Raw genomic sequence first — 24,000 nt, forward strand, 5'->3', positions numbered from 1 at the left:
CAGACGCACACACACACACACACACACACACACACACACACACACACACACACACACACACACACACACACACACACACACACACACACACACACACACACACACACACACACACACACACACACACACACACACACACACACACACGACCACACCCTCATACACTTAATTAAACTCTTGTCATTATTCAGCAAATTAACACAAAAATACCATAATTAATGAACCCCTGGTAAACACACACACACACACACACACACACACACACACACACACACACACACACACACACACACACACACACAGGTCTATGGTTATCTTTCTCACATTTGTAGCTTAATCTCTCTCTCTCTCTCTCTCTCTCTCTCTCTCTCTCTCTCTCTCTCTCTCTCTCTCTCTCTCTCTCTCTCTCTCTCTCTCTCTCTCTCTCTCTCTCTCTCTCTCTCCACACAGGTGTTAATCAGGTAAGTGTTGCATCTCATTACCAACACAAAAGTGGCACGGTTTTTCCATTAGCTCCACAATCGAAATCACCCCTAATTAAAACAACAACAACAACAACAACAACAACAACAACACCAATAACAGCAACAATAACAGCAACATTAACTAACCAGGTTACCACAAAAAAACAACAACAATAACTCGGCTCCATCACCATCATTACTACATTCCACTAATGTCTACACACTGACCATCACTGCCACCACCACCACCACTACAACCACCACCATCACAACTTTCTTCACTGAGATTCCTATTCTGAAACGCTTCTACTGTATTTGGAAAGGTTCTAGTTAAAGGTACACAGGGTTTTTCAGGGCGTGATAAATTATCGTGATTTCTGCGTTACTGAAAGGAAATACTCTCTTCAAAACCCGACCAGTCATCTCTGTGGCCTGAGAACATAGTCGTGGTGAGAGACTAAAATGTTTTCGAATACGACCATAAATTCTATCTGTTGTGAGTGTCCAGATATTTACATTCGCTCTGTCTTTTTCTTTTGTTTTGTTTTGTTTTGAGAGCGGTAATGGTGGGTGAGGATGACCACTGACTTAACTGGGTGTTTGGAAACTCTTTCTATTTTCAACCTTGCATTTACAAACTAGCCTTTAGTTTTGAGTCACATATAGAAAGTCAATGAGGAATCTTACACACTCAATAACGAAAAAAGAAGAAGCTAACAATGGTGGACAGAGAGCAGGGTAGAACGTTTAAAAGCAGCTGGTTGTAAATTTAACCCCTTCAGTACCATGTCGTGTTTCCATATTTATTCTGCTTACTATTTGGTGATTTTGTACAGGTTCAGAAACTTATATGAGGATTAAAATAGTGAAGATTCTGTCCTTTAATCTTCTGACCTCCATAGACCCTTCCTAATGTAAATAAAATCGTCTAATTACACCCAAACTCAAGGTAAAAATGCGTCCCAGTACTGAAGGGGTTAAGCTAGGTTGTAAAAGCAGTGTTTAGAGTCAGAGAAACGTCATTGTGGGATCTTACTCACTCAGTAACTAAGAACAAACTAACAACAGTGGATAGAAAGTAAGATTTGGCGTTTAAAAGCAGCTGGTTATGAATTTAATCAATATTGTAATAGCAGTGTGTAGAGTCATAAAGAGTCAGCGAGGTTTCTTACACACTCAATAAAGAACAACAAATTAACAACGGTGGAGAGAAAGAGAGCAGGGTGAGGCGTTGAAAAGAAGCTGGGTGTAAGTTTAAGTGAGATTGTAATATCAGCGTTTAGAGATAAGTCAGCCAGGAATTTTACACACAATAAGGAACAATAAACACAACGATGGATAGAGAACAGGGTAGAACATTCAAAAGAAGCTGTGTGTAGGTTTAAGCAAGGTTGTAATGGCAGTGTTTAATGTCAAAGATAAGTCAGCGAGGAATTTTATACACAATAAAACAACAAATAGAGAGAGAGCAGGATAGAACATAAAAAAAAAAAGCTGGATGTAAGTTTAAGTGTTTAGAGTCAAAGATAAATCGCTGTGGAATCTTATTCAGGAGCAATAAACTAAAACTATGGCTAGAGAGGAGGTGGAGCCTTCAGAAGCAGGTGGTGTAGGTTTAAGCAAAGTTTTAATAGCAGTGATACCAGCTGCAGGGATAAGGATTGTGGGCGAACAGAGAACAAGATGAAAAGACGTACTGAAGCGTGACATGAATAAAAATGAACTACAAGAAGAGGAGGCAGTGAATAGAGACACATGGAAAAAAATTAACTTCCTACACACAATGAGAACAAGATGAAGAAGTAATAGCAGTGTTTGGGGTCACAGATGAGTCAGTAACAGGCATGGAGAGAGACAAGGGCGTGGCGTGGCGTCGGTTTAAGCAAGGTCTTAATAGGAGTGCATCTCTCGTGGCGAAGTGGATAGACAGCGGGGACAGTGAGAGGAGGAGCACATGTGTGGGAAGTGGTACTAAGAGACGCCCAGAGCGGTAGTCAAACCCTGCCTTGTGGTAATGAAAGTGTGCCGGGGAATGATCGTAAATGTGGCTCTTAGTACCGAGGAAAGACACACACACACACACACACACACACACACACACACACACACACACACACACACACACACACACACACACACACACACGTTATTACATTCTTGAAAATACATAAATTACCTACAAGACAAGCGAGAGAGAGAGAGAGAGAGAGAGAGAGAGAGAGAGAGTTTTTCTAGTGTTCTCGCGTGGGGAAACTAGTCCTTATCTCACCGCCTCGCCACTTAGCGCTGTCTTGCCTCCTCCTCCTCCTCCTCCTCCTCCTCCTCCTCCTCCTCCTCCTCCTCCTGCTAATGGCCCAATGATTAAATTGCTCATTATTTATCTGCAAATTTATGGTCTTGAGTGACAGCAGCGACATACACAGACTCTCTCTCTCTCTCTCTCTCTCTCTCTCTCTCTCTCTCTCTCTCTCTCTCTCTCTCTCTCTCTCTCGTCGCTGTCCTCCTCCCCTTTCCTTTTCCTGAGAGAGAGAGAGAGAGAGAGAGAGAGAGAGAGAGAGAGAGCGAACTGTAATCCATAACCGTGTTTGTGTAATTTTATGGCTTCGTAAACTCATTAACTTCCAAAACTCTGGCCTGCGTAGAGAGAGAGAGAGAGAGAGAGAGAGAGAGAGAGAGAGAGAGAGATGAAGAAAAAAGAGCATCAGATTCTCCTCGGAAAGATGCAAATTTTGCGGAATGTGTACGTAAAGGGAGGAGGAAGAAGACGAGGAGGAGGAGGAGGAGGAGAAGAAGTAAACAGCGGTTAATTAAATGCAAACAGTGGTATTTTTCTGAGCGCGAACACCAGGTAAGAGACTGGCGGTGTTGTGCTGTGGTGGTGGTGTTGTGGTGGTGGTGGTGTCAGTGTCTTCATTATGGTGTTTGTAATTTGCGTTGCCGTGTTGGCCGTAATGAAGTTAGTGGTGCGTTAATCACGTAATGGCGCGTGTTGTATCGTTGGTGTTTTGTTTTTGTGTCGTATCCTTAAGCGTTATACCGTACTCTGCTGTATCATTGAAATTCACCGTCTTTTTATCAATATTTTTCCATCATTCAAGTTTTTCATAGTAACTCAACCTCTCTCTTGTATTTCTCTAGCTAATTCAACTCGTATTTCTTTCTTCCTCTACCATTTGTAGTTTTTTACCTCATTATTATCACTGGAACTCAACATTTTCTTATTTTTCTATCAATATTTATGTTTAGTTGTATTCATAAGTCATAACACAGACACACAAACACACAGACCTTCCATCAGACACCCGCCATCACACGCACACCTTCTCCATTATGACTTCTTGAGTTTTATTTTCACGATAATTTATAGGCTAAAGGTGATACTTTATTGTTGTACCTCCTATCTCAAAGCCCATCCGCTAGGAAACCCTTGCCCCGCGTGAGGAAGCCCAACCTACACTCGGACCGTGGACAGGATTCGAACCGGTGCGCTTGGAGACCCCTCGTAACCCCAACGCGCGCATGGTTCCACTGTACCACAGCGGCCACATTCACATTACCGTAGATACACCGCGCCGTTATTCCCTGACATGATGAGAGTGTAGTGTCTGGTATCGTATTTGTTGTGGCATCATCATACACTGCACCCAAAACATCGTACCCGCTTTGCATCATTTATTCCTTTATATTACCACGGGATGTTGTTGTGGGTTATCATGCATTATTTTGGCGACCTCGTACCCTTAAATTATATTGTTGTACTTGAATAGACGGAGATATAAGTAGATGGATATATAAATAATAATAGATGTGTGTTAATATATTGCTGTACATGAAAAATAGACGGAGATACAGATAGATAGATAGATATGTAAATAGATAAATGTGTGTTAGCTAAAGCTCATTAATTTATTAAGTGATATAGTAATTTAGGTAGAAAACATGAAAATAGGGAAGTAAAAGAGTTAGTGAGAAACACAAAAACAACAACAACAATAATAATAATGATAATAATAATAATAATAATGATAATAATAATAATAATAATAATAATAATAATAGTAATAGTAATAATAATAAAAATAGCTCCATCCATGATAAAACTAGAGAGAGAGAGAGAGAGAGAGAGAGAGAGCTTTACACTTATTACCACGTTAAATGATGCACACGTGGGAAAAAAAGAGTGGAACACCTGAATTACCTGCAAATTAACCTGCCTGGCTGAAGTAAATAAATGAACAAAAAGAAGCATTAAAATAACATCACACACTGGTCACATAGATAAAGCTTTTGTGTATATATAGATACTCTTGCACTGGTGGTGGTGGTGGTGGTGGTGGTGGTGGTGGTATACAAGTCATAATAGATAGGTGGTATTATTGTGGTGGTGATGGTGGTGGTGGTGATGATTTAGACGTAATGTAATAGTTTGCTAGTATTATTGTGGTGGTGGTGGTGGTGGCTGTGGTGATGGTGGTGATGATTTAGACGTAGATAATGTAGTTAATAGTGAAAATATGGCTGATAACTAGTGATGGTGATGACGGTGGTATTGGTGATAGTGGTGATGACAGTGATGGTGGTGATGACAGTGGTGATGTGGACAGTGAAAGTGATAGTGAAACAGTGACGACTGTGACACGAAAACAGTGAAAGTACAAGCGAGCGAGAAGCGAGAGAGAGAGAGAGAGAGAGAGAGAGAGAGAGAGAGAGAGAGAGAGATCAATAAGGCCGTGTCAGGGAGCGTTGCAACATGCTTTCAGTTACAGATACAGCTCCATTTTCACTTTTAGAACAAGGTAGGACAGGGAGCACCGCCCCCTCAATCCTTGCCCCTGTGAAGGCTTACAAAGGGCATGGAGGAAGGAGGGTAAGGGGAAAGGAGGTCAAAATAGGGGCCAGACCACACCCTTGAGAGAGAGAGAGAGAGAGAGAGAGAGAGAGAGTCCGATTCACCTGTGTCCTTCCTCCTCCTCTCTCTCTCTCTCTCTCTCTCTCTCTCTCTCTCTCTCTCTCTCTCTCTCTCTCTCTCTCTCTATATATATATATATATATATATATTTTTTTCAAGTGTGTGTGTGTGTGTGTGTGTGTGTGTGTGTGTGTGTGTGTGTGTGTGTGTGTGTGTGTGTGTGTGTGTGTGTGTGTGTGTGTGTGTCTTCCCACCATTTCTTTCATTCTCTCCCTCCGCCTTCTCCTTTTTTCATCTCTATCTTCCTCCTTCATTCCTCCTCTTCCTTCTACGTCACTTCCAGTATTGTTTTTCTTCCACCTGTATCCTCCTCCTCCTCCTCCTCCTCCTCCTCCTTTGTCTTCATCACATCATATTTTTTCTCCTTCCATCCTTCCTTCATCTCTCCTTTATCTTCCTCCTCTTTCTCTTTATTATCCTCGTCCTCGTTTTCCTCCTTGTCCTCGTTCTATTTTTCCTCCTCCTCCTCCTCCTCCATTCATATTAATTTATCTTCTCTCTCCTCCACTTCTTATCACCTCCTTTACTTACTCAATTCTTTCTCTCCACACTTCATTTTCTTACACTTCCACATATTATCTCTCTCTCTCTCTCTCTCTCTCTCTCTCTCTCTCTCTCTCTCTCTCTCTCGCTCTCACTCTCACTCTCTCTCTCTGCAGTGCCCTAGTTAGAGAAGAAACCAATTGCTTCTAAAATGCAAATGTGTTTCTCCTGCTTGTTTCTAAAGGCAAACCTGCTCACTACTGCTTCCTCCTCCCCTGCTATGCTTGATTCTGCTGCAGGGAAGGAAGCTGGATTAAGTAGAAGGGGAATTTTGATAGGAAGAAGGCATGATGGGAAGTGATGGACCGGAATGGACAGGGAGGTGAACAGGGTGAAGTGGAGAAAGAGGAGGAGGAGGAAGGGAAAATGGTAGTAGTAGTAGAATGTTTGTCATAGGAGGAGGAGGAGGTAAGGGATGAAAGACAAGGAGAAGTGGATAGGAGGGAAAGGATGAAAGAAGGTAAGGAAGGAAGAAAAGGAGGAGGAGGAAGAAAGGGAGAAAAGACACACATGCAACACCATACCACACCACTAAACAACACAACACATCAACTCACCACCACCACCACCACCACCAACAACAACAACAACAACAACATCACAATACAGACATTTATCTCTAAAGAAAACACACACACACACACACACACACACACACACACACACACACACACACACACACACACACACACACACACACACACACACACACACACACCACCACTAAACAACACAGCACACCACAACACCATCAGTACCCCCACCACCACCACCACCACCAACAACAACAACAACAACGACAACGACAACAACAACAACAACAAATCGCCCTGGAACACGCCAACACCTGCCAGAAGGCGGTGAAGGCGGTGAAGGAGATAGATGTTTATAAAGGAAAATATGGGCAAGACGAGATGAAGGAAGGAGTTTGTGTAAAAGATAATACAGAGAGAAGGAAAACTGGAAAAGTTTGAAAGGAAAGGAAGAGAAAGAGAGAGAGGAAGGAGAAAATGGTAATAGAAAAAGAAGGATATGGATACAACAAATACACGATACATCCACTTTTAACCTCTTCAGTACTGGGACACATTATTACCTTAAGATTTGTGCACGATTAAACCATTTTATTGACATTAGGAAGGGTCTATGGAGGTCAGAAGATTAATGGCCACACTCTTCACTATTTTAACCATCACATAAGTTTCTTTAGCTGTATATAATCACCAAATAGTAACCAGAATTAATATGAAAGCGCGTCATGGTACTGAAGGGATTAAAGCGCATTATAGTGTCCATTCTCGTTTCACCACAGCACCACAGCACCATAGCACCACAGTACATTATATTCTAAGGCCTCGTACTGTGACCTCCTTTCCTCTCCCTTGCCGTCACCTAGCTGTGTTTAATTGGGTGTTACCTGGATTGGCTGTGACCTGCGAGCCTTTATTGTTTATCATTGTTGTCATCCCTTTGTGCTCTGGGTTTGTTTGCTAGTGAGATGCGCCGCCTCGTCCACCTACTAATCACCTCTTGTCCTGAAAAACTGCCTTTCAACTTTCCACCAATCACGTGCTTCCTGGAAATGTCTTTATATATAAGCACGTGTTGTTTTTTTCCTCTCTTTCCTGGTTATTCTTTCTTCTCTTCTTTTTATTTTGTCTTTTTTTTATGTGCTTTATCATCTCTCTCTGTGGTTTCTTTATTTTTACATCTCTCTCTCTGTCTCTTTCTCTGTCTTTTGTCTTCTCTTTCTCTCTCTCTCTCTCTCTCTCTCTCTCTCTCTCTCTCTCTCTCTCTCTCTCTCTCTCTCTCTCTCTCTCTCTCTCTCTCTCTCTATCGCACCCATAAATACTACTCTTATATAAAAAGCACATACTTGCCATACTTGCAACACAACACAACACAACACAACACACAATAAACACCACATACCACAAACAAAACACCCTGGGAACATTAGAATCGACAGTGTTAGCTTCTACTGCAAATTAGAAACAGGTACACGCTAATTAGAAAACGGAGCTCAATTAAAACCTTCAGAGCTTAACTAATACTCGCCCTTCCTTGGAGTTCCTTTACATCGCCTCTTACACTTTAACGTAATGGAGTAAAATAGAGTCACAGGTATCTCTATTTCTGCGCGAGTGTTATTGCCTCACACCGCCCCATCGCTGTCCAGAGCCTTGTTTCTCGCCCCTGCCTCTGCCTTGCTGAAGAAATCATGTCCCGCCTCCCGTGGTACTTGTATATGTAGGGAAGGGGCACTGATAGGGGAGAGAAGGCGTGGGAGAGTAACACAAGGGGAGAGAGAGATGCTGATGAAATGCTAGTTGGTTCTTCCGAGGATGCATGTGGTGACTAATGTAGAGAGAGAGAGAGAGAGAGAGAGAGAGAGAGAGAGAGAGAGAGAGAGAGAGAGAGAGAGAGAGAGAGAAAAAAAAAACAGATTTCAGAGCCTTTTTTCTTTTTCTCCTTTCTCCTCCTTTTTCCTCCTCTCTCTCTAATCACAGAGGAAAAGCAGCGTTGGTATAAAATTCCATGTGAATCTCTCTCTCTCTCTCTCTCTCTCTCTCTCTCTCTCTCTCTCTCTCTCTCAATGACGGTACTTTTAAAACACCTTTGAACACAGACAAAGCACAGGTAACAGATGACGCAGTACAGGTGAGCACAGGCAGTGGGCAGCGGTGTACAGGTGAGGGGAGGCGCGGCACAGGGAGTGGGTTAGGTGGTACAGAGGTGCTACAGGTAAAGGCAATTAAGACTTACCTGGAGGGCTGAGGACACCACCCTTGTTACGTGTGTCCTGGAGGCGTGACCTTGCAGGGGACAAGAAGGAGGAGGAGGAGGAGGTGGAGGAGGTGGAGAGTGAAGAAAATAAGGAAGAACAAGGGAATGGAGCAATGGTACTCTCTTTATCTCTCTCTCTCTCTCTCTCTGGGGACAAAGGCGTGGCGCGTTACAGCTGGGTATTGAGAGGCGTTACGGGCGCGGGGAGGCGGGTCTGGGGCGGGCGTGTAAAGAAAGGCGCGGCGAGTCTGGCTAAGGGCCAATTTACTACTGTATAGAGGCGGCTTTTCCGAGTCTGGCAGGTGCTAAGGGAGAGAAAAGAGCTCGACGTGTTCAATTGGATCACTACGAATGAGAGAGAGAGAGAGAGAGAGAGAGAGAGAGAGAGAGAGAGAGAGAGAGAGAGAGAGAGAGAGAGAGAGAATGTGTGTGTGTGTGTGTGTGTAAGCAGTAGGATGAAAGATAGAGATAAGCTGAGAGATGAAAGAGAGAGAGAGAGAGAGAGAGAGAGAGAGAGAGAGAGAGAGAGAGAGAGAGAGAGAGAGAGAGAGAGAGAGAGAGAGAGAGAGAGAGAGAGAGAGAGAGAGAGAGAGAGAGAGAGAGAGAGAGAGAGAGAGAGAGAGAGAGAGAGAGAGTGTGTATGTAGAGTGTTTACCATGAGCAGTAGAATAAAAGATAGAGATAAAGGTGTGAGAGAGAGAGAGAGAGAGAGAGAGAGAGAGAGAGAGAGAGAGAGAGAGAGAGAGAGAGAGAGAGAGAGAGAGAGAGAGAGAGAGAGAGAGAGAGAGAGAGAGAGAGAGAGAGAGAGAGAGAGAGAGATTATAGTGTTATTTTCAGAGATTTATTTCGTGATGGGAAGAAGCAATTTAATACTTTTTCATCTGTTTTTTCTCTCTATTTTTTTCGACATTATTTCTTTTCTGGGAGAGCAGCGGCGAGGAAGATGACTCGCTGATCGATTGAGTCTACACATGTCTGAGGTGACTTGTGTTGTGTTAGGTAAGTCTGAGGTGAGAGGAGGTGTGATGGGAAGGGTTGAGGTGAGGTGAGAGATGGGGTGAGGTAAAATGAGAGATGAGAGGATGGGAAGGGGTGAGGTGAGATGAGAGATAGGAAGGGGTGAGATGAGGTGAGAGATGGGAAGGGGTGAAGTAAGAGAAGGATTATGTAAGGATGGGCAACGTATGGTTAGATGAGGTTGGGTTAGGTTAAGTCAGGTGAGCGTGAGATGGAATGGGTTGAGGTAAGAGGTAAATAAGGTAAGGTAAGGTTAGGTTATGTTGTCAGGTAATTGTGAAAGAGAAGGGGCTGATGTAAGAGGAGAATATGTAAGGTGGGCAAGGTTACGTTAGGTTAGGTTAAGTTAGAAGGGATGAGGTAAGAGGCAAGTTAGGTTAGGAAAGGTTAGGTTAGGTTAGGTTAGTTTACTGCAAACAGGGGTGAGGTAACAGGAGGGTAAGTAAGGATAGGCAAGGTGTAGTTAGGTTAGGATAGGTTAAGTTAGGAGAGCGTAGAATAGAAGTGGCTGATGTAAAACAATAAGTAAGGTTAGGTAAGGTATGGTTTGGTTAAGTTATGCAGATTTACAGTAGTTTAGTGTGAAATGAGCTGAAGTAAGAAGAGGGTAAGGTTAGACAAGGTTAGGGTAGGTTAGGTTAGGTTACGTTATGCAGGTTTACATTAGTTTTAGTGTGAAATGAGCTGAAGTAAGAGGAGGGTAGGGTTAGACAAGGTTTAGACAAGGTATGGTTAGGTTACGTTATGCAGGTGTAGATTACTTTAGTGTGAAATGAGCTAAAGTAAGAGGATGGTAAGGTTAGACAAGGTATGGTTAGGTTAGGTTACATTAGGTTTCATCAACTCAAGGTAGGAAACGAGGACGAATCTAACTGAACCCTTACTTACTTCACATCGTCAGAAATATAAAAACTAATCAAACATAATGCAAGGAGATGATCTGACCTTTGCTTTTTAATCGCTTTTTGGCTCTGCATGTCTTTGATTTTTCCAAAGGTGAGGCGTTGTTTGATATTTGAAAATAGACTCTGAACTGATCTGATGAAAAAAAAAGAAAAAAGAAAAGAAAAATTAAAAGAGACTCAGATCTATCGCAGCGTTAACCGCTGGAAAAGAGCAAAAAACTGTGATCCATGTTTCTTGTAGCGATAAGTGTGGTGAATGTTAGATATACGTCAAATGTCAGCTGAGCAATGTTGTGGTGGAGGTGACATGGCAGGGAGGAGAGGCGGGGAAGTGTGGTGGGGGAAGCGTGGTAGGGAGTCGTGGCGGGGAGACGGGGTGGGGAAGTGTAGCAGGGAGGTGTGGCAGGGAGGTGTTGTGGGGAGACGTGGCGGGGAGACGTGGTGGGGAGACGTGGCGGGGAAGTGTAGCAGGGAGGTGTGGTGGGGAAGTGTAGCAGGAGGTGTGGCGGGGAGACGTGGTGGGAAGTGTGGCGGGGAGGTGTGGCGGGGAAGTGTGGTAGGGAGACGTGGCAGGGAGACGTGGTTGGGAGGTGCGATGGAGTGAGGGATGGACAGTGTAGGAATGCAATTTGGACTGAGATGATGCCATTAAAAGGTCATTACTGGGCTGACCAAGATTGGCACTCGCATATTGAACTTTTCGTGGCAGTGACTGAAAGAATCTGGCGTTCATAAAAAAAGAAAACGAGAAAGCAATAAATTGGATATACGTGTGTGTGTGTGTGTGTGTGTGTGTGTGTGTGTGTGTGTGGCCGTGGGAGGGGGATGGAGGGAAGCATTTTTTCATAAAGTATACAGAAAACGAGATGAAAGGATGAAATGTGTGGTATGTTGATGTGTGTTTCGCTGGTGTTGTTGTGGTAGTGATAGTGGTGGTGGTGGTGGTGATAGTGGTGTTGGTGGTGGTGATGGTGGTGACTGATGCTTCTGCTACTACAGTCTTACTCAGCATCACTTATAATGCCCATATATTCCATTACCTTCCTCGATAAACAGAACCAGAGAGAGAGAGAGAGAGAGAGAGAGAGAGAGAGAGAGAGAGAGAGAGAGAGAGAGAGAAGAGACAGAAAGACAGAGAGAGAAGAGGAGGGGGCGGGTACTCGTGTAATACTGCTGCTGCTGATGATGATGAGTGCATTCCCCCTCACCAACGGGTACTAAAATCAAGTCTTGTAAGGAAGTGAGACTGGAAAGGATGAACAATAAATAAGCAATAGTAATAATAAGTAATGGTGATGATGCGTGTGGTGAGAGGGGAAGCAGGTGATGACAGGTAATGGTAATGGTGGTTGTGGTGTTGAGTGTGACGGTGGTGAAGGTGGTGGTGGGAGTTATCAAGACACCTCGCTCACATTATTGGCTATTCTATCTGCTTCTCGTTTTCTTTAAGGGGTGACAAAAGAATGACATTATTATTATCTAACTCATTTTCCATTTTTTTTACTTGTCTTGTCGCCTTCAGAGAGAGAGAGAGAGAGAGAGAGAGAGAGAGAGAGAGAAAAACAGAGACAGAGACATACAGATAGTAACAAACACAGACAGAGACACATAGCCAAAACACCCAAATACACCCAAAGACACACACTTTTCCAGCCAATAAACTGAAACAGGCCACATTGCTAGATAAAACAATGAAAAGCAGGAAGAGTATACAAATAACAGCGAAAATTGTGTGTGTTGCATTACTGAGGGTTGGACAGAAGACAGTGAGGGAGCGAGAAGCACAAGAAAGAGAAGAATACACGATAAAAGTGCTTGAGATGGAGTGAATTCTCGTGTAAAAGACATTGCAATCGTAAATAGAAATGTATTATTATAGTCAGCAGGGAGGAGGGAATATAAAGAGGTGATATTGACGAGGGCTTCAGATTGCTGTTCTTGAGTGTAGATTGTAAAAAAGAAGTTAAAATAAGTAACATTGCTGGCATACCTCCCGTGTAAGTAAAGTTTACAGAAAGGTTGGGTTTAATAATGCAGGCACGTGGAGATCTCCCCCTTTCCCCTGCTCTTCTCTCTCTCTCTCTCTCTCTCTCTCTCTCTCTCTCTCTCTCTCTCTCTCTCTCTCTCTCTCTCGCTCTCTCGATGACGACATTCTCTTCTCACCTGCCTGACGTCACCAAGCTTCCTCTTATCACTGCGCACTTCACCACCATCACCACCACCACCGCTGTACCACGTCACCACCACCACCACCACCACCACCACCACCACCACCGCCACCTCCACCACCACCACAACCTCGAATAATATCACCACCACTTTCACTTCCACCACGGCTAACCATCACCACATCTCAACATCACTAAGTTCACTACTACATGTCACCACAAAAAATCGCCGCCACCACCACCATCACCACTACCTGTGTACGATCGTCCCTTTGTTTCTGTCATATCAGTCAACACACACACACACACACACACACACACACACACACACACACACACACACACGAATAAACATATAAATACTGATGAACGGAGCCATAAATTGAAATGATACATGAGAGAGAGAGAGAGAGAGAGAGAGAGAGAGAGAGAGAGAGAGAGAGAGAGAGAGACAAAATGCAATACTATGGATCTTTTCTAACACATGGGAACTTGTAATGGGTGTGTGCATTGCGGGGGGTAGGGGGAGTTCGGGTGGGGGATGGTAGGAGAGGAGGGGAGGGGTGATGAAGGTGTTGTGGTGATGTGGTGTTGGAAAAATGTCCTGATGTGTGAAATGGGAATGTGAGAAAACGGGACTTGTTGTTGTTGTTGTTGTTGTTGTTGTTGTTGTTGTTGTTGTTGTTGTTGTTGTGGTGGTGGTGGTGGTGGTGGTGGTGGTGGTGGTGGTGGAAAAAGAAAGTTTGTGTGTCTGTGTTTCTTTTCTCTTTCTTTTTCTTTCTTCCTTCTTTTCTTTCTTTCTCTATTTTCCTTTCCTTGTATTCTTTCTGGGCTGTGTTTTGCTTCTTTATTTTCTCTTTCCTCTTTCCTCCTCCTCCTCCTCCTCCTCTTCCTCTTCCTCTTCCTCTTCCTCTTCCTCCTCCTCCTCCTCCTCCTCCTCCTCCTCCTCCTCCTCCTCCTCCTCCTCCTCCTCCTCCTCCTCCTCCTCCTCCTCCTCCTCCTCCTCCTCCTCCTCCTCCTCCTCCTCCTCCTCCTCCTCTCTCTTCGTGTTCTCATTCTTGGAAAATTCCCACTTTCATTCTTTCAAGTAATCTCTCTCTCTCTCTCTCTCTCTCTCTCTCTCTCTCTCTCTCTCTCTCTCTCTCTCTCTCTCTCTCTCTCTCTCTCTCTCTCTCTCTCTCTCTCTCTCTCTCTCTCTCTCTCTCTCTCTCTCTCACCCACAAGTTTCCTTCCACCTCTGTTTCTTCCCCTCTCCCTCTCTTTCCCTCCAGCCATTCATCCTTTCCTCTTCTCCTCCATCATCACACGATCCACAGACCTTTCCATCCATCCATCCTTCCATCCTTCCTTCCTTCCTTCCTTCCATACTCCTTTCCACTTTCCTTCCCTTTCTCTCGGTTCTTCCCTCTCCCTTCCCTTCCCCTCTCCTCAAGACTGTTAGACGAATAATACTGAAAGAGGGGAGAGGAATGTCTTGTGCAGGCCATACTTTCCCTCTCTGTCAGTGTCACCCTCTCACCTGCCTCACTCACTGCTCTCACCTCTCCTTTCACTCTTACTCTTTATCTTCTCTTCTCTTCTCTTCGCTTCGCTTCGTTTCTCTTGTGCGTCTTTACTTTTTTGTTTCATGGTCTTGTAGCTTTCTCTCTCTCTCTCTCTCTCTCTCTCTCTCTCTCTCTCTCTCTCTCTCTCTCTCTCTCTCTCTCTCTCTCTCTCTCTCTCTCTCTCTCTCTCTCTCTCTCTCTCTCTCTCTCTCTCTCTCTCTCTCTCTTTCCTTCCACTACATTTCTTCCTCCACCCTCTCTTATCCACTCTCACTCCACCATATTCCCTCCTCCATCTTCTCTCATCCACCCACAAACACTTTAAAACTCCACTTTCACCTCCTTCACCTCCACACTGCCTCCTTACCTCCATACGTGACTTAGGTAATGTAGCTATTCAGTCACGTAAGGAGGTTGAGAACTGCTACTTCCTGTTCCTTCATTTGGGTTCCCTTGTGTCTCCCCGCCTGGAGCCTGGACCCGACACGCAACACGCCCATAGAACGTATCAATCTCCGGTCATTCCCCTCTGTACAGTTGTCTCTTGAAATATATTACTTGTTTTTATGTACATGTTATTTTCCCCTCCGTGTGTCGAGCAGCTTGATGTGGCACAGTTTTTAAGCTTATTTTCGTATTTGTTTATTTTGTGTGTTAGGAGGAGGGGAAGTGAGGGAGGGTGATATGTAAGGGTTTATAAACATGTATATTTCACCAGCCAGTCTGTCCATCTCCCTCAGTGCTACCTAATATCTCCCTCTCCCTCTCTCTCTCCCTCTCCCTCTCTACTGTCAATATCATGCTCGGAAGTGATAAGACTGAGAGCAATTAGGGCGGGAATTTGTACGTAAATGTGATGACGAGGAAGTTTATTCTAGCATATTATTCTCATTTTATTTATATTTTTTACTTGTGTTTATTTTCTGATTCTTTTTCTCTCTTCCTTCGTCATATTTACTTGTGTGTGTTGTTATATTTACTAGACGCGCGTGTGTGTGGGAGAAGGGAGGATCGTGTAGTGGTTAGTATATCATATTAATCCCTTGAGTATCGTGACGCCTTTCTATATTCATTCAGGTTACTATTTAGTGATTTTCTACAGCTTCATAAACTTACGTGGGGGATTAAAATAGTGAAGACTGTGGCCATTAATCTTCTGACCTCCATACACCCTTCCTAATGCAAATAAAATCGTCTAATCTCACACAAAACTCATGGTAGGAATGCGTCTCAGTACTGCGGGAGTTAATAGACAGTTTCCCCATGTTTTGTAGTGTATATCTTGGTTGTAATGTATACCACTGTTTGTCCTTCCTTCGTGTTCGTTTGGGCTCCCTCATCACCTACTAAACTTTACCTATCAAGTCTGCTGCCCCGTGTATCACAGAGGGAGTGGAGGGAAGGGACGTGGGAGGAGTTTGGAACAAGTGGGCGGAGCTTATGAGTCAAGTTAGCGTTAACGCATTACAAGTACTCTTACAGCAGCAATGCGTGACTAGTTAAGTGTGGTGCGTTACTGTTATTGTTGCATTATGGAGTAACGTGACTGCCCACTATGACTGCCTGCTGTAGAGTGTTCACTTGTACCTTTGTGGCCATTTACTGCTAATGGAGCCACGCGTCACCTTCCCTTTGGCGTGTATCTGGTGTGTGTTACTGTAGCCTCGTGTGTTGCCTGCCATATTCACTTCCTTCATTGGGTGTCTCGTGTTGCAAGCCTGAAGTGGCCTATGGTTTGACTTCTGTGTGTGTGTGTGTGTGTGTGTGTGTGTGTGTGTGTGTGTGTGTGTGTGTGTGTGTGTGTTAACCCCTTCAGTACTATGACGCGTTTCCATATTCATTCTGGTTATTATTTCGTGATTTTATACAGCTTTAGAAACTTATGTGAGGGTTAAAATAGTGAAGACTGTGCCATTAATCTTCTGACCTCCATAGACCCTTGCTAATGTCAATAAAATGGTCTAATCGTACACAAATCACAAGGTAAAAATGTCTCCCAGTAGTGAAGGGGTTAATGTGACGCTGTGTATGTGGTGATGACAAGCAGTAATGTGATTATAAGTACTGTTAAGACTGGTGCATGTGTGCGAGTGGGGGTGGTGTTGCATCCTTCGTCCGGTGTAGCATAGAGAGCTGGTGGTGTGGTGGGTGTTTCGGCAAGCGAACACTGTTATTGGGTATTGTGGCCACGCGTGTAACAAATACTGGATATGCCTTGTGTTATTGTTATCTGTATTACTTCATACGAGGAGTGTTGCCTCACCATCACCTATAACACACTCACCACCACCATCACCACCACCATCACCACCACCAACTACTGCATAACGAAGGATTTTAGTCAGATTACCACCACCACCACCACCACCACACAAGCTACGCCACCACCATCACCACCAACACAGTACCTGCAGCACACAACATCACTACCAGCGCAGTGTTGAAGGACAGCGTGGTGGTGGTGGTGGTGGTGGTGGTGGTGAGGCAGGAGCTTAAAGTGGTGTTGGTGAGCACGCCTTTGAGGGTGTGGGAATGATGTGTGGGAGATCAATAGACTCGGAGAGAGAGAGAGAGAGAGAGAGAGAGAGAGAGAGAGAGAGAGAGAGAGAGAGAGAGAGAGAGAGAGCGGTGGGGATTGGATAGGTGGGTGAGGAGAAAGTTAGTTGTGTGGGAGGACGACTTGTAAGAAGAAAAGGAGTAGTATGACGAGGAGGAGGAGGAGGAGGAGGAGGAGGAGGAGGAGAAAGGAGAAACAGGATGAGAGGGAAGAAATAAAACAAACTCAGAGAGAGAGAGAGAGAGAGAGAGAGAGAGAGAGAGAGAGAGAGAGAGAGAGAGAGAGAGAGAGAGAGAGAGAGAGAGAGAGAGAGAGAGTACATAACCGTAACAGCATAAGAGCAGCACTTGGCCACAATCAACCTTTTGGATCTGCGCAGCGTGGGCCGTGTGTGCCTGTGTTCCTTTTATTGAGAGCCTGGCTGTTTCATTTCATGGTCCGCGCCAAAACATGTTATGGTCCGCCATGAAAGGTGTGTGTGTGTGTGTGTGTGTGTGTGTGTGTGTGTGTGTGTGTGTGTGTGTGTGTGTGTGTGTGTGTGTGTGTGTGTGTGTGTGTGTGTGTGTGTGTGTGTGTGTGTGTGTGTGTGTGTGTGTGACCTATTTTCCATGTGTGTATTTCTATATTCATGTGTGTGTGTATCAGTGGAATAAGCTATGATACACACACCTCTGGGTTGCTACGTGCGCACACACACACACACACACACACACGCCCGGTAGCTCAGTGGTTAGAGCGCTGGCTTCACAAGCCAGAGGACCAGGGTTCGATTCCCCGGCCGGGTGGAGATATTTGGGTGTGTCTCCTTTCACGTGTAGCCCCTGTTCACCTAGCAGTGAGTAGGTACGGGATGTAAATCGAGGAGTTGTGACCTTGTTGTCCCGGTGTGTGGTGTGTGCCTGGTCTCAGGCCTATCCGAAGATCGGAAATAATGAGCTCTGAGCTCGTTCCGTAGGGTAACGTCTGGCTGTCTCGTCAGAGACTGTAGCAGATCAAACAGTGAAACAGTACCAAGAGTTTATAAGTGACATGAAGACCAGTAAAGCCAGTCAGTCAGTCTATCCATCACCACATTGCAAATAAAAGCCAAGGGTGACACAGCCAGCCAGTCCTGTAGAGGGCATGGCGGCAGGGCAGGGGTAGGGTGGGCCGCACAGGGCAGGGCAGGCCAGTAATCACGCCGCCACCGTGAGTGTGCCCCCCCGTCCAGCGTGACGTCACCTCCGGCCGGCCACTCCCGATGCCTTTAACAAACACTCTTATTATTGTTTTCCAGACTGCTGGACTCGTGCAGGGCATACCAAAGGTGAGGCTACTCCATCCACTGCCACGCATCCATCCTGCATCCACCACCGCCACCACCATCACGCCTCATCACCGCCACGCATCCACCTTGCATCTACCACCGCCACCACCACAACGCCTTCACCGATCCTCGCACCCATCTTGCATCCACCAAGTCCACCACCACTACACCTTCACCAATCCACGTCCCTATCTTGCATCCATCACCACCACGCATCACCACCTCCTTGCATCCATAGCCACCGTCACATCTGCACCTCCACGCCTCCACCTTGCATCCATCTATCCACACACTCCACTGCCACCATTACAATGAATCCATTACACCTCTGCCATACTCACACCATCATCACTACCACTCTTCCACCGCATCCTCTTCACCACCACCACCACCACCACCACCACCACCACCAACGCAGACGTACGTTTTTTGTGTATTTCAAGAGTGTGTGCGTGCGTGCGTGTGTGTGTGTGTGTGTGTGTGTGTGTGTGTGTGTGTGTGTGTGTGTCATACAGATCGATGGCATATGCACTTTCTAGACGTCAGGGCGAGTGCTTGCCGTCTCCATCATGCCATCAAGGGGGCGAAGGGGAAGTGGGGGGGTTCTGTCTGGCTACTCGTCTGTCTGTCTGTATGTCTGCCTGTGTGTCTGTATGTGTGTCTGTCTTGTCTTTTGTTCTTTCTTTTGTTGTTTGTTCTGTTTTTCATTTTTATTTTTTTCTTTATTTAATTTTTTTTGTTTATTTCTTCTTTCTTCTTATGTATTCATTTCGTTTTTTTTTTTTCTCTTTCAAGGGTATTGTTTCTCTGTTCTTGTGTTTCTTTATCTCAGTCCATTTTTTTCGCGTTTATTTGTTTATTATTCACTGTTTCAAATCTCTCTCTCTCTCTCTCTCTCTCTCTCTCTCTCTCTCTCTCTCTCTCTCTCTCTCTCTCTCTCTCTCTCTCTCTCTCTCTCTCTCTCACACACACACACACACACTCGCTCGATTGGCCACCAGCGCGCACCTCCACAAGAAGCACTCACCACCACCACCATCACCAACATCACCACCACCACCATCACCACCACCACCACCACCACCACCACCACCACCACCACCATCACCACCATCACTACCTTAACTTTACTCTTTCACATGCAATGCAACAACTTGTGTGTGTGTGTGTGTGTGTGTGTGTGTGTGCGCGCACCAGTATCACCAACACCAGGAATGCACCTCGCTTAATCATTGCACTGGTTGCCACGCCTGCCGCCGCCGCCACTACCGCCGCTGCTGCTGTTCGTGGCTTTGACTCGCTCACTCACTCACTCACTCACGTATTGCTTGTCACAGCCACTCCCTAACTCATGTCCCCCACCACTACCCTTCCTCCTCACCCCGCTGCCTCACTCACCGCTGAGTACTCATGGCTTCCTTGTCTTGAATCTCGCCAAGCTTCCTTTTGTCTTTGTTCTGCACCACACGTGTCTCCTGCACAATGCCGCTACCTTCACTTCTCATGCATTTATTTTATGCAAGAAGGGAAGTTGGCCAGGGGCAACGCAAAACCCTCCTTAAAAGACCCACTTGATTGCCAGTTCCCTTAAAGAATAATAGAGTTATCCAAAAGTATGGGAGAAATGTCTTGAAATTTCCCTCTTAAAAGTAGTCACGTCGGTAGATGGAAATACAGAAGCAGACATGGATCTACTTATCTGCCATACGTGAAGAGAATGTATCTACTTATATGTGTGTGAGGCATATATACAAGAGTTATCCAAGAGTTTGGGAGAAATGTCTTGAAATTTCCCTCTTAAAAGTAGTCACGTCGGAAGATGGAAATACAGACGCAGGCATGTATCTACTTATCTGCCATGCGTGAAAAAAATGTATCTACTTTTATACGTATATGTGTGTAAAGCATATATGCAAAAGTTATCCAAAAGTCTGGGATACATGTCTTGAAACCTCCCTTTTAAAGCTAGTCACGTCGGAAGATGGAAATACAGACGCAGGCATAGATCTACTTACTTGCCATACGTGAAAGGCACTACCTGTTTCTATACGTATATGTGTGTAATGCATATATACGAGTAGATATGTTAGCCCCATGTGTAGAGTATCTATATATGTGTACGCGTTGCCTTGCAGTGGCATGCATACAGACAAAGGCAAACTGACCATTAAGCGTTTGAATATGTATGAGCAGTGAACTTTCATATACAAAGTACGTAAATACATACATACATACATACATACATACATGAATGCATGTCTTCGTACACACGTATTCACGGACTGAGGCAAGTGGTACTGCATAGATGGACACACACACACACACACACACACACACACACACACACACACACACACACACACACCGTTGCCTTCGTCACTAGCCTTCCTCAGCTCTGCACCGCCTCTCGATACTTGGTGGGTGTGTCAGGGTAGGCGTGTGTCGGCCCGCTGTGCTACCAGGCGACACACACACACACACACACACACACACACACACACTCTCTCTCTCTCTCTCTCTCTCTCTCTCTCTCTCTCTCTCTCTCTCTCTCTCTCTCTCCCTGTCAATCCTGCGCACACTTTCCCTTTAAAGCTGATCAAGACAGCCTAGATCATTCAGAACAAGTGTGGAAATCAGGCCGGGACCCTAAGGAATACTGAGAGAGAGAGAGAGAGAGAGAGAGAGAGAGAGAGAGAGAGAGAGGGGGAGAGGGAGACGGAGACGGAGAGGGAGAGGGATAATAGGCTGACCTACTTATCCAATCTCGTCTCCTCAGCCTTTATTTAGAAGGATAAATCATGTCTTTATCCTCTTTTTCCTTATCCTTTTATCCTCTTACGTCACACACACACACACACACACACACACACACACACACACACACACACACACACACACACACACACACACACACACACACACACACACACACACACACACACACACACACACACACACACGGCTTAACTATATTGAAAAATAATAGTTCTTTTATTTAACGGACAATAGTGCTGGAGGGAATCACGTACGATTAAAACTTCGCTCCTGGAAAAAGCAAAATGAAAAAGAAATGCTCATGTGTGTTAATAAATCTGCGGAAATGGATGCGTGTATACATGAATCACTTTGCCTTCCACGATCAACAAAAGTACATGAAATTTTAAATCTCTCTTATTTTATCATCACGTCCTTTGTTATCTTCACCAATTTCCGCCTTTCGTCATTATTACCTTCATTGTTGTCATTATTAACTCTGGCATTCGTCAGTCTTAGTCTCTCGTCATTATTGCCTCTATTGTTATTATTAACTCTTGCATTCATTAGACTGTTATTCTCTCATTTTTATCACCTTTATTATTGTCATTATTATCTTTTGTCACTTTTATCTCTTCTTTTCACTCGCTTTTCACAAACTGCCTCGTGAATCGTTAATACCGATATATTTGTTGCTTGTTACTGTTCTTTTGTGCTTGTGTGTGTGTGTGTGTGTGTGTGTGTGTGTGTGTGTGTGTGTGTGTGTGTGTGTGTGTGTATGTGTGTTTACAGTACTTTATAACTCAATACCGTGGCAAATGAACTCAGCATAGGGCATTAGTCTCCCATTAGAATCACAATACAAAACAATACAATACAATACAACACCACTGAATACATTACATCACCATACCAATCACGCCAATACTACACAACTCAACACCACACAACATAACCTAATAAATCACACTTCAATGCAACACAACATCAAGAATACACACAACTTAATCCCTTCAGTGCCATGACGTGTCTCCATATTCATTTTGGTTACTATTTGGTGACTTTTACACAGCTTCAGAAACTTATGTGGGGATTAAAATAGTGAAGACTCAGGCCATTAATCTTCTGGCCTCCATAGACCCTTGCTAATGTCAATAAAATCATCATAAAATCGTCTAATCATACCCAAATTCATGGTAAAAAATGCGTCCCAGTACTGAAAAGGTTAATACACTAAAATTTAATTACTTAGTCCATTACAGCACAGCAAAGAAAGAAACTGTACAATATCAAACAACACCTGTAGACTCAAACACCTGTAAATTGAAGCTCCCGTGGTGTCGCCTTATCTGTCATTACCTGCGTGGGAGAGTCAGGTGAGAGATGGACAGGTAATGCAATCTTGGCGGTGGGAGATGGTTAGCGGAATAATTGGTGTGGGAGGCAGTAGTGAAGCATTGATTAGTGTGAAGGGGATGGGTATTTTGGGGAGGGAGGGAGGGAGAATAGAATCATCCCTCCCACACTCCCTCTCCCTCCCACGCTAATGAAATCAACGTTTCCTGGATGGCCTCGTTGTGTAATTACCTCAGAGTTTATTGAGGTGTTGGCAGTACTGTTAAGAGAAGGCTGTTCGTCAATCTCGCTTATTATCATTAATTTGTCCTTTTTCTTCTATATTTCATTATTTTGCGATTAATTTCCTTAGTTTTTAGTGGAATCGTTTTAGTTTTGGTGTGTGTTATTGTTCATACTCCTCATTTTCATTAATTTAGAATCATATTACTGTTTATTTATTCTGCTATTAGTCAGAGAGAGAGAGAGAGAGAGAGAGAGAGAGAGAGAGAGAGAGAGAGAGAGAGAGTCAGTCAGCCAGCCACTCGCTCAGTCAGTCAGTCAGTCAGTCAGTCAGTCTCAAAGGTAAGGAAAGGCATGAAAGACTGAATATATTAGTACAGTTTTATACGTAAGGTAAAAGTACAGGTGATAAATGACACAAAAATCAAGGTGTAATAGTCAAACAAACTGAAGGTGAGCGTGACATGACGTGACGTATCAATGAACAGGTGAAAGTGATTATGGTCCGCGGCAGGGTGACTGATGGCCGTCAACAGCATCAGGGAAGTGGCGGTAACAGAATCATGGCTGGAACTGTGACGCCACCTCCACACACCCACACAAACACCAAACCACACAACCACACAGCCATCAAGCCACGCAGCCACTTAGCCACACAGCCACAGATCCACACAGACACACAGCCACTTAGCCACACAACCACATATCCACTAACCCACACAGCCACACAGACACACATACTCACAGCTTCCAATCCACACAGCCACACAGACACACAGTAACCCAACCACACAGCCACAGCCACACAGCCACCAATCCACACAGCCACACAAACACACAGACACACAGTAACCCATCCACACAGCCACAGACACACAGACACACAGACACACATCCACAGCCACACAGCCACTCACAGCAAACACAATCACTGTCTCGGTAATGGAATCGTGTTGATGCTGCGATACTCGGCTTGGAATCATCCCTGCAGTGGTAACAAATCGGCCCTGTGGAATTGACTCATCTTTCCATCGCTAATAGAATCATCTCCCAGTGATAGAATCGTGTCCCGGAATCAGTGCGTAGGATGGAATTATCACCCGAATAGGATTAGCTTTCAATAGGATCCAATTTTTGTATCTTTATCACCTTTAGAATCGTTTTGTATGCAGTAAGAGTAGAATCACGTGAACAGTATTAGCTAAAGGGTCTGAAATTGAAGAGAATCGTGTTTTTCTTGGTAGTAGAATCATATGTGCGTGGTGGTGATGGTGGTGGTGGTGGTGGTGTGTTTTGGTGTTTGGTTTGTGTGTTACTGGTGGTGATGGTGGTGATAGTGGAGGTGGTGGTGAAGGTGCTACGTCACGTCCCTTCATCACCCCTCACACACACACGTACACACGGAGAA

General features: G+C 44.6%; 1 protein-coding gene across 1 annotated transcript in view; it reads left to right on the plus strand.

Annotated features, from left to right (window-relative positions):
- LOC123509370 (inactive rhomboid protein 1-like) overlaps nucleotides 1–24,000 on the plus strand; it is a 274,097-nt gene that overhangs the window by 27,455 nt on the left and 222,642 nt on the right. Inside the window, exon 2 of the mRNA XM_045263634.1 lies at nucleotides 18,231–18,260. The gene's annotated coding sequence lies outside the window, so the exon portion shown is untranslated. The remainder of the gene's footprint in view (nucleotides 1–18,230; nucleotides 18,261–24,000) is intronic.

The sequence above is a fragment of the Portunus trituberculatus genome, chromosome 27 (genome assembly GCF_017591435.1).
Source record: "Portunus trituberculatus isolate SZX2019 chromosome 27, ASM1759143v1, whole genome shotgun sequence".
Lineage (NCBI taxonomy): Eukaryota > Metazoa > Arthropoda > Malacostraca > Decapoda > Portunidae > Portunus > Portunus trituberculatus.